Source organism: Ceratotherium simum, chromosome 26 (assembly GCF_057802395.1).
Source record: "Ceratotherium simum simum isolate JZ-2026a chromosome 26, ASM5780239v1, whole genome shotgun sequence".
Taxonomy (NCBI): domain Eukaryota; kingdom Metazoa; phylum Chordata; class Mammalia; order Perissodactyla; family Rhinocerotidae; genus Ceratotherium; species Ceratotherium simum.
The window spans coordinates 25,254,334-25,266,732 of NC_141925.1; the positions used below are offsets into that span (position 1 = coordinate 25,254,334).

Consider the following 12,399-nt stretch of genomic DNA (forward strand, 5'->3'; position numbering starts at 1 on the left):
TCTCCAGATACCCATGCTGAGTTTTATTTGTAAATGGGCAAGTACTATATCCTTGGCCTGATAGCGCATGGTAACTAGGGACTCCACCGTTTGGCGATGAGGACCAGGGTCAACCCACCAGGCAAGCTATTGAGAGCAGTAGAAACACTAGCTGAGGCCAAGAGTAGAAGGGAAGGGTGGGTGGCAGAGGAAAAATATCAGTTAAGGATCTAGAACTAATTCTCCTCTACTAAGTTTACCCAGAAATTGTAACCAATTAGAATCCTGGAGAAGCTGTACCCAGATGGAGTCAGCTCATGGGAAAAGCAAGGAGATCTGAGCAGTGCAAAGCTGAGCTATAGTGCACACTATTGGTGCCCTACCCAGATCCCTTCACCAACAGTGCATCCAGCCCCCTGCTACCCCCACCTCTGAGAACTGCCCAGCACCCCTGGCCAGTGACAGACTGGCACAGATGTATAAAAGGCAGATCCCTTACCTCCAGGTGAGACTAACTTGGTGGTACAATCTGGGCTCCAGAGCTTTCTCTAGGATCCCACCAAAGCCAGTCACCAGCCGAGAGCACATTCTTGCTCAGCTTTTCCTCACTGCCCTCTCCTGACGACCTCATTCTCCTTCTTCTGAGAACACTTCTCCAGTCACTTGGTCAAGAACTCCCATCTTGGGCTATTTCTCAGGAACCTGACCTAAGGCAGGTCCTTTCTAACACTATTAAAAAAAAAATAAATGACAGATTAAAAATTTAAATGTGAAAGAGACCTCTGAAATTATTAAGCAAAAAAGTAGAATAATACTTTAAAAGCTTGGGCTTGCAGCATTATTTACAATAGCTAAGACATGGAAACAACCTAAGCGTCCATGACTGATGAATGGATAATGAAAATGTGGTATATACACACAATGGAATACTATTCAGCCATAAAAAGGGAAATCTTGCCATTTGCAACAACATGGGTGGATCTTGAGGGCATTATGCAAAGTGAAATAAGACAGACAGAGAAAGACAAATACTCTATGATCTCACTTATATATGGATTTTCAAAAAAACAAACTCATAGAAAAAGAGATCAGATTTGTGGTTGCCAGAGGTGGGGGGTGGGGAGTGGGGGAATTGTGTGAGGGTGGTCAAAAGGTACACACTTCCAGTTTCAAGATAAATAACTACTGAGGATGTAACATACAGCATGATGACTATAGTTAACACTGCTATATGGTATATTTGAAAGGTGCTAAGAGAGTAAATCCTAAAGGTTATCATCACAGGAAAAATTTTTTTTCTCTGTAATGAGGTGATGGATGTTAACTAAACTTATTGTGGTAATCATTTTGCAATATATATGTGTGTCAAGTCATTATGCTGTACACCTTCAACTTACACATTGTTATATGGTGTTATATGTGAATTACATCTCAATAAAACAGGAAGAAACAATTAAAATGAAATAAAAGCTTGGGCTAAGGGAAAGCCTTCTAAAACAAGTCACAAAATACGAGACCCATAAAGCAAAAAGTAAAAGGTTGATAAAGTTAAGTAGATCTCTATTTTCTTTTTACCATAAGTGCACCCAAATATTGCTCATGATTACTGATGTGCACTCCCCCACAATACAGAACAGTTATGCTTACACTGATATTTTCATTAGTATCATGATGATTTTAAAATACGTCCACAAATTGTTTGACATGCCTCCCCTCAAAAGGAGGAGCCCGAATTCTCCTGCCCTTGAATGTGGGCTGGTTCTAGTGACTCGCTAGTAACAACCAGAATGGGGCAGAAGTGATGTTGTGTGACTTCTGAGGCTAGGTCACAAGAAGTCTCTCTGTACACTTGCCCTTAAAACCCAGGTCCCATGTTATAAGGACACTCAGGCCACATAAGAGGCCATGTGTAGGTGTTCTGGTTGACAGCCCCAGGCTAGGCCTTCAGCCAATGGCCAGCATCAATAGCCACACATGTGAGTGAATGAATCTTCAGATGATTCTAGTCGCCAGCTTTCAAGTCTTTGAGCTGAGACCCCAAACATGGCGGAGCAGACACAAGCCATCCCTGCTGTGCCCTGACTCAATTCTTGATCCACAGAAACCATGAGAGATTGTAAATGATTATTGTTCTTTAAGCCACTAAATTTGGGAAACAATAGATAACTAAAACAAGGACTGTGTGAAATACACGGCATAAAAATGAAGAGCAATTGAATTACATAGACTCAGTAGCAATTTGCAGACAGAATCTGGACAATTCGAAACACGGTAACAAAAGGGTCTTTAACATTTCAGACTCCATAGAATTTCTTACATCTTCAACATTTCATATTCAATTGAGCTGATTTTCCCATAAATATAGTTTAAGTTGTTTTACCTATGTGAAAATTAGCATGCAGAAGAAACTTTTGTCACACAATTCAAACAATCAAATCAGAGAACAACCACTCCTTTTATTAATAGAACAATGCACACTAGTTTCCTGTGTCCAAGTGATGCTACCTTAAAAATATTTAAACAAAAAGAACTAAAACTGCAGTAATTGGAATAATATTAATACTAATAAAATATTTGTAAAAACAAAAAAAAAGAAAGAAACTTTTGTTTGGCAAACTGAAAAACCCAGTTGGCTCTCCTGTGCAAGGACTTGAGTGTGTCTGGGCTTACCAGTAACACTGAGTGTGTGAGGATCTGTGCCTAGGCCCAATTCCCCACTCTACCTGCAACCCATTCCCTTTCTCTCTCACAGAAGAGAGCAAATCTAAGACTCAAGAAAGTGAGAAACGGAGCTGCTAGGTACAACATCCTATGAAGTAAATACTATGAGAATCATATCTTACAGATGAGAAACTGAGGTTCAGAGAGGGGAGGTCACACAGTGCCCCACAGCTAGTGGTAAAGCCATGTCTTCAAACCAAGTCTATCTGATTCCAGACTTCAGCGGACTAAAGAATCCTCTGGGATGCTCCCCACTCAGATTCAATAGGTCCCAAGGCGCCCAGGCATCTGCACTTTTAGTATACGGGCCACCCTCACCCCAACTCCCAGGGGATTCTGGGTCCCACTTTAAGGGACACGGAATAATACACGCAACTCTGTCTTCTATACAGAACCAGGCCCGGCAAGAAAAAAACACAAGAGGCAGGGGAATTGTGGTAGATTAAAGAGATTCAGGAGACATAACCACAGGATTAATTATCTATTGCTGTGTAACAAGTTACCCCAAACCCTAGAGGTTTAAAATAACATTTATTATTTCACTTTCAATGGCCAAGAATCTGGGCTGAGAGGCTCTCACAAGACAGCAATCAAGGTCTGGGCTGCAGTCATCTCATGGGCAGGAGTATCTGCTTCCAAGTTCACTCCCATGGGCTTGGCAGGATTCAGTTCCTCGAAGGCAGTTGGTCTGAGGGCCTGAGTCTTTCCCTGGTGGTTAGCTGGAGGCTGCTCTCAGTTCCTCGCCATGTGGACCTCTCCGTGGGGCAGTTCACAACATGACATCTTGCTTATCAAAGAACCTGAGAAGAGCCAGAGAGAGTGCTAAGAAGGTGGAAGTCACAGTCTTTTATGGCCCTATCTCTGAAGTGACATCCCATCACTTTTGCTGATTCCATTCATCATAGAAGCAAGTCACTAAGTTTGGCCTACATCAAGGGGAGGGGAATATCAGGAGGCAGGGATCATTTGGAGCCATATCAGAAGCTGCCTACTTCAACAACCAAATGCAATATGTGGACCTGGTTTGGGTTCTGATTTCCGTAAACCAACTGTAAAGAGACATTTATGAGATAATCCAGGAGATTTGAACATGGACTGTGTATTAGATGATATTAAGGAATTATCATCATTTATTTAGAGGTGACAAACATCTGTAGTTACGCTAAAGAGAAAAAAAAAAAGATTGGGGCCAGCCCCGTGGCATAGTGATTAAGTTCAGCGTGTTCCACTTCTGCAGCCCGGGTTTGCAGGTTTGGATCCTGGGCACAGACCTACACCACTCATCAGCCATGGTGTGGTGATGACCCACATATAAAGTGGAGGAAGATTGGCAACAGATGTTAGCTCAGGGCTAATCCTCCTCAGCAAAACAAAACAAAAAAAAGATTATGTCTTAGAAGTATATCCTGAAGAATATTATTATAAGCAAAATGTTATGATGTCTGGGATTTGCTTTAAAATAATACAACGGGGCAGGAGAAGGAGGAGGATTGGGGGTATAGGTGAAACTGGGTTAGTCATATATTGATAAATGTTGAAGTGGGTAACAGTTACATGGATATTGGGATTCATTATACTGTTCTACTTTTATATGTGTTTGAACTTTTCCATAATAGTTAAAAATCAAAGTGAATTGAAGCTAAAAATCATACACTGAAAGTTGAAAGAATATACAAAATCTAAAGCTGTTGTGTATTGACTGTATTCTAATTGCTAGAAAAGACAATAACAAGAGAAATAAACATTTCAGATGGAGAAAGATAACCATAAATATGAAAAAGCAAAAGCAAAGGAAGGGAGGAAGGGAGGGAAGGAAGGAGGGAGGGAGGAAAGGACAGAGGGAGGGAGGATAGAATCAGGCTTGGGAAGCAGCTGACCTCTGACCCCTGTTTAACCAAGCCAGTGGGATTCAGGCCATTCTAATGGAAGAGAGAGCTTTGGGCACCAGCAAATCTAAGCCCTCAAGGGTTCCTAGTATCTGCAAAGGACTGGCTAAAGTTTAGAGGCTCCCCTGGCCCTAGAGGGATGGGGAAGCTGGGCCCATTTCAGAAAGGAGATGGAGGCAGGGAGCCCAGAAGCAGCTGGCGGAGGTATTACATGGGGGTTCAGGGCTCTCCACGGAGCTTTGGAAGGATGCAGTATGGTGCAGGAGGCCACAGTCTTTCAGATCCTAGATCATGGGGAGAATAAATCCCAAACCCCCATCTCTAGGTAGACAGAGGCCTGAGGTTCCCTCCTCATTCTGGATTAGGCCAGAAATTTTGCATCATAGCTGCCTAGCATGGGACTTGGCATACAAGGGTGCTTAATACCCATATATTCAGTCTAATGGTAGTGGTCCTCAACCAACCAGATGTACATATCAGAATTTTCCAGAAAGCATTTAACATCATTTGATTCTTTATAATCATGTGTGATTCTTTACAAGGTAATGCAGTCATTTTGGGACAGGTAATTCATTTGTCTGATTCAATGTTCAAAAGGGCCAAAAAGGTATCTGTTCAGTGAAAGGGTTTCCTCCCACCTCCGTTCTCCAGCCACCCATTTACCCTCCCTGGAGGCAACCATGGCTACTTTTTTCTTCTGAATACTTTCAAGGATATTTTAGGTATATGTGATCAAATATGTACGCTTGGTCTTTTGCCTTTTTAAAACAAACAGTAGCAAACTACACACATTGCTCTCTGCACCTTGCTTTTTTCACTTAACAATGTTGTTCAAAATCATTCCATACTAGTTTTTTTTTAAAACCACAATTATATCTATTTATTCTATTTTTACAAGAAAGTGGAAAGTGACTGGAATATAAGTTTGAAAAGTTTCTGTTGCTGAACCAAAGTGGGTCCGCTTCTTGGTGAGTTGAAATCAAAGCCTTCACCAGAAGTAGTTGTCACACAAAGTAAAATTTATTTGCTGCAAATAAATCCCTTCCAAAGCTGTGGCTCCCCAAGCAAAGGAAAGCAGGGGCCTTTTATTTTGGATGGCGAATGAATATTCAAAAGGGAGAGGTGAGTACTCGCTCCTGCAGGGTCAGTTGGAAAACAAGCTTCCACATACATGCATCGCATGTTATGGTAATAAGGCCTAAGCTCCTCCTGGGGTGGAGATCCTAACATTAAAATGAAGCAAAGGTAATCTCTTGGGCACTTCTCAGCCCATCTGTGCAGGCGCCATTCTTGCAATGGGGTTTGGACTCGTTCAGGGCAGTTGGAGATTGCATCTCTTCACATAACTAAAAAAACAATTTGGAGAAACAGTTAAGTGCTTCTGAAACCTCCTTTGAGTTACTTGGGGCAGTTAGTGACATTTCCAGGTAATACTCTGAGTTCACTGCATAATTTAAACCCGTATCTTCTATACCCATTCTAAACTAGAAAACTTGTTGCAATTACATTCTCTTTTCCCTCTTATTACAGTACAGTGGTTTGTTGTTGTTTATTGTGGTAAAATATACATAACATAAAATTTATGTTTTTTTTTTGCTGAGGAAGATTCGCCCTGAGCTAACATCTGCTGCCAGTCTTCCTCTTTATATATGTGAGCTGCCACCACAGCATGGCCATTGACAGACAGGTGGTATAGGTCCGTCCCCAGGAACCGAACCTGGGCCACTGAAGCGGAGCGTGCTGAACTTAACCACTAGACCACTGGGGCTGGCTCAAAATTTACCACTTTAATCATTTTTAACTGTGTAGTTCATTGTCATTAAGTACACTCACATTGTTGTGCAACCATCAGCACCATCTCTCTCCAGAACTTTTTCATCTTCCCAAACTGAAACTCTGTCCCCATTAAACAATAACTCCCCATTTCCCTCCCCCAGGCCCTGGTAACCACCATTCCACTTTCTGTCTCTACGAATTTGACTACTCTAGGTACCTCATATCAGTGAAATCATACCATATTTGTCCTTTTGTATCTGGCTTGTTTCACTTAGCAAACTGTTTTCAAGGTTCATCCACATTGTAACATGTATCAGAATTTCACTTCTTTTTAAGGTTGAATAATATCTCATTGTATGTACCTACATTTTATTTATCCCTTCATCCATCCATGAACAATTAGTTTGTGTCTACCTTTTAGCTATTGTGAATAATGCTACTATGAACATGGGTGAACAAACATCTGTTCCAGTCCCTGCTTTTAGTTCTTTTGGGTACATACACAGAAGTGTGACTGCTAGATCATATGGTAATTCTATGTTTAATTCTGTTTGATTAATTAATTACACATTAATTTACTGTTTAATTTTTTGAGGACCTGCTATACTGTGTTCCACAGTGGTTGCACTATTTCACGTTCCCATCAGCAATACACAAGGATTCCAATTTCTCCACACCCTCGCTAACACTTGTTATTTTCTGTTTGTTTGTTTTTAAAGATTTTATTTATTTATTTGTTTCCCCCCAAAGCCCAGTAGATAGTTGTATGTCATAGCTACACATCCTTCTAGTTGCTGTATGTGGGACGCGGCAGCAGCATGGCCGGAGAAGCAGTGCGTTGGTGCGCGCCCGTGATCTGAACCGGGGCTGCCAGCATCGGAGCGCACGCACTTAACCGCTAAGCCACAGGGCTGGCCCTGTTTGTTTTTATTTTTATTTATTTTTTTATTTTTTTAAACTTTTTATTTAAATTTTTATTTATTTATTTATTCTTTTCCCCCAAAGCCCCAGTAGATAGTTGTATGTCATAGTTGCACAGCCTTCTAGTTGCTGTATGAGGGACACGGCCTCAGCATGGCCGGAGAAGCGGTGCGTCAGTACAGCCGGGGATCCGAACCCGGGCCACCAGCAGCAGAGCACACACCCTTAACCGCTAAGCCACGGGCCGGCCCTGTTTGTTTTTAAATAATAGCCATCCTTGGGGGTGTGAAGTGATATCTCATTGTGGTTTATTTGCATTTCCGTAATAACTAATGATGTTGAGCATCTTTTCATGTACTTATTGACCATTTGTATATCTTCTTTGGAAAAATGTCTATCAAGTCTGCAATTGCATTCTTAAAAATATACATTTAAACGACTAATGACTCTATCATTTTTGTTAAAATGATACTTGTTCATTACAAAAATTCAAGCAAACCAGAAAAGAACAAAGAAACCAACCACCCTATTTCACCACCCAGAAATAGCTATTACTGTATCAACATTTGGTGAATATCATTCTATACATCTCATAGGTAAAGAAATGGAAAAAATTTATAACAATCTATTCATACTGTATGTTCTATTTTAAAACAAAAACATTACATTTAACTTTATTTGAAGTTAACAGAAAAAGAAATGTAAGTGAAACTGAAAGAATCGTTGAACTTCAGATAAATGAAAAGTGATATTATTTTCTATAAGATTCCTCTAAGGTTAAGAAAAAGAGATTTTGAAAAACATGAAGGATGGACTCACTATTATTTATTAATCACATGTTTTAAAGGTAGACATGACTAGTTAACTTCCTGCCACATGAGCCACTCCCAATTAATTCCTAATATTTCTCTCACTCTCTTCCCCTCCATCCAGATTTGTTATAACACTATTTTTAGTTTACTAGTATTTATAACATCTATAGTATATTCTATTCTGCAACACTGATTTCCTTAATTGTTTAGTCTTAGATTGATATTTAAACATTTTCAATGGTAACCAACAATCTTTTTTTGTTTTGACTCATCTCTTAGCTATATTTTATCCTCAAATAGCTTTTACAAGAAAGGATCATGCCCTTTCCATTCTACCTAGAGAGAAGTCCATTTTGCATTGTCCCTAGTTCCCACAGTAACTTAAGGGAAAGTTTAAAAAAATAAATTTTAAGTTTTAATTGTGGTAAAAAAAACATACAGTTTACTATCTTAAAAAGGGAAACTTTTACAATGTCCAGAGCCCTTGCTGCAGGAACCCACTTAGAGCATTGACCCTGCTCCCAAATGGAAGGGTACATCCGCAGAAAGAAATGTGATATTATCTACGTGATAAATTTGAGAAGGTTCAAGATCTTCCAGGAACACTAGCAAATGAGCTCTACTGAAGTGTTCTCTGGGCACCTAAAGTGTTCTGTGGGCACACCCATTGCTGAGCATCTTACTTCTGGGATCTTCACCTATCAAATCGAGGCAGCTGTTTGGGAGCCTTGCTTTTTGTGATTACTGATCCCAGGGCTGAGGCGTTTCTGTTCACTTGCCCACCATAGTTCAATGTAAATCAGACTCCTCTCCGCTTTACATGGATGTTGCCATACCATGTGGCAACAAAAGGCCTCACTCAGCAGGTGTCTTGTAGTGGATGCTTGCCCAGAAAATCCTCTATATGGTGACATTAACTTCCTCTGGGGCCCATAGGAAGTTGCGCTTGTCATTAGGATTGCTCACAAATATTCTAGTTCTTCTCCTTCCAGGCACGTGGAGAGAGAGTTTCCTTTTCTGCCGCCTTTGAAGTTAGGCAAGGCTATGGACTGCTCAATACAATATGAGCAGAACTGTCATGTGTTACTTTTGGGCAGATGTTATAAAAGCTAGTGTGTGTTTCACCAAGTCCTCCTCCCCCTATCCATCCATGATTGGATGGTGATCACGGAAGCTCAGATTGGGGTGGAGCCTCTTTCCTCAGCCTTAGTCTCTGAGTGACTCGAGTCAGCAGACCTCCTCCACCGACCAACACCAGACATACAGCATGAGCAAGAAATAGACCTTTGTTGTTATAAGCCACCAAAACTTCGGCGTTATTTGTTACTGCAGCATAACCTAGCCTACCCCGGCTGATATAGAAGCTATGAACTTTTACAGAGACCCAGAAGAGATCGAGAAGGAACAGCAGCCAGTGCTAAAAACAGACCTCAGGATAAATGGGCTGCTGCAGCTCCGGAGTTCAGTGTGCTCATTCCAAGGTGGCAGATAGTTCTGAAAGGAGGCAGGTGCCCTCCATTACTTTTCAGCAGCTCTTTACTGGAGACTGAATGGTCTGACCTGTTTCTGAAACCAGTCTGCAGCCCCACGGCCCAGGCGCTCACATAGGAAACCACCACCGAGTGGTCTTAACCCATCCTTCCAAAGGTTCTTAAACAAAATGCAACAAGTTGACAGAAAACAAACACGATTTTTGTACAAATGAAAAGGGGTTCATGGGTGCTATATTCCATGAGTTCACTTATGTCTGAGAAGGTCTGACTGTTGTCTTTATATTTTAATGTCAACATGGCTGGATTATAGTATTTTCAACTCATGTTTTAAGTATATAAATAATATCAGCCCCTGGTAAAAATTTCAAGCTGTAGAGTAGCTTACAAATTGAAAAGTAAAAGTTTCCGTATATCCTCATATGCAATCTCACTCTGCCATCCCCCTACCTACCCAGCTGTGGGTGCAGGCACAGCGCCTGGCACTGAGGCACTATACACAGTGTAAGAAATGGTCTAGACCCTCAATAGGCTTATTCTGATTGTTTCAGTTAATGGAGTTGGGTCAATAATGCTGACATTAGAATTGAAGCAAACCAGGTGGGGACTGTGCTGAACTGGTGAGTACGTGTCTTACCCAAAAAGGGCAGCCACTGCCCAGCTCCAGCTGTTTCTTGTTCAAGGAATGCAGACTCAGTGTTGCTAGATTTCACGATTTCAGGTGAAAGTGGAAATACATTTTTGCACAAGAAATTTGCTGTTGCTATGGCAAACTAAACATATACATGGGCTGGATTTGATCAGTTTGTGGATGTTGCAGTAGTTATGAGGATGGGCTCTGGAGTCTTAGGTTTGAATGCTGGCTCTACCACTCATCCGTTCTGGGCCCCAGTTTCCTCATCTATAAAATGGGATTCTACCTCATAGGATTCTTATGAGGATCAAATGAGATGCTGAAAGCACTTAATAACATGTGAGGTGGACTCCTCATAAAAACTTACAATCTAGTGGAAGAGTCAACAAATGAATCTCATCTGGAAATTACAGGAAGACTTCACTGGGACAGTGGCATTTAAACAGAGACCTGAAAGATGAATAGTTAATTGGGTGGAGAATCGGACTGGAGAGGAGGGGAAGGGCATAACAGGCAGAGGGAACAGCTCTCAAGAAAGCCCTGAACCAATCCTGCAAGCCAAAGCTAAAGCAGTGAGGACATAAAGGAGAAAATCCTCTGGGAGCCAAGGATTTGCTGACTGACAAAGTGTGAGCTAGAAAGAGCCTCAGTTCAGCCCGAGGCCAGTGCCTGCAAATTTAGGACTTCACACCACACTGCGTTAACTTCCCTGACAGAAAAACCACACCCACCAAGTCTTCTGCTGGGCCCTTTAACCCTCTCCTCTCAAACACAGAAGAGAGGGCAGCACAGGGGGCTGCCCTGGGGTCAAGAGTAGTTTTCCAGGCAGAGGAGTAAGATTGAGAAGGCAGGTAAGAAGGCACAGAAGGTGGAAGCAGTCCCATTTGCTCTGGCGGCTGAGATGTCTAGAGGGATGCTTCCAAGGCTGGGTGGAGATGAGGCTGGGCGGAGATGAGGCTAGGCAATATGCAGCGCCTACAACTTCAGGTTGAGGAAATCTGGCCAGTTTGTAGGATCTCGGCCAAATGGAGAATGGGCGCCCCCTGGGAGCAGTGCTTGGTAGTGGACGCTGGAGGACCCAGATGAGGAGGGACGGGGGGTGCGGAGGGGGTGCGGCTCAAGATGGGGTTAGACTGCCCGCCACAGTTTTCTTCTCACAGGAGCTAACTCCTTCCGGCAGGATGGATTCCTGGGATCCTAGAACAGCTGGGTTGGAAGGGACCTCGAAAAAGGAACTACCAACACGTGCCCCGTGTCAGGCCCTGAGCTGGGCACTTTCGTGAACATAGTCTTAACAGTCCAAAATCTGCTTCGAGGTAGGTATCATCACCCCCATTTTTCAGAGGAGAAAACCGAGGTTTGGTGACTTCCCAAGAGGGGCGGGGATTTTGTATGACTCCGGAGCCTTCTCCCTGGAGCCCTCACGACTTGGAAGATACCGATTCCCTGAGGTTTGCGGGGGGACAAGGATCGGGTGTGTGGCGCCCAAGCTTTCCAAGGGACAACAGTGTGACGGGACTTTCGGCGAGAACCACACCTCCCTTGTCGCGACAATACTGATTACTGTTGCTTTCCTTTAAGAGGCTTACCATGAAATATGAAGTCCTCGCCACATGGGGAGGCGGACATTATATATTCCTGGATCACCCGGACGTCTTTCTCCCTCAGCCGCACTGCTCCCCACGGGTGACATAAATTCTCCCCCTCCACCAGCGAGTGAAGGTGTGGGACTACATTTCCTGGCAGTTGTTCAGAAGGGGGTGGCGGGAGACGAGGAAAGAGACTCTCCGTTTCCGTCGGCTCGCAATTTGGCGTGTCCGCCGTGATGCACATTTCAACAGCCCACGTCCTTTCTCTGTAGAGCTAAGGAAGGGACTACGTCCCCCAACAGGCACTGGCACTCTGTGCCAGTGATATGCCGCCATCTTCACTGTAGTCCTTTCCCCCGTTTCCGCAGGGAGTAGCCTTAGCAAGTGGACTACAAATCCCAGGTCGCCGTCTCCCCTCTCCTGCGGCCGCCATCTTTGCCGGTAGTCCCCGCCCCTTTCCCCTTCCATTGTCTCGACCGAAGATAACAGAAGGGAGCCGAGAAGACTGCAACTCCCGTCAGGCTCTGCGCTACGGGGGGGGGGGGGATTTGGATATTACAGGCGGGCGAGGTGCCCAAGGTGGTAGAATGA

The 12,399-nt window shown here is 43.1% G+C and overlaps 1 pseudogene; it reads left to right on the forward strand.

Annotated features, from left to right (window-relative positions):
* The first annotated feature begins 11,244 nt into the window (after nt 1-11,244).
* On the forward strand, nt 11,245-12,347 carry LOC147913627 (uncharacterized; annotated as a pseudogene).
* The last annotated feature ends 52 nt before the right edge of the window (nt 12,348-12,399 follow it).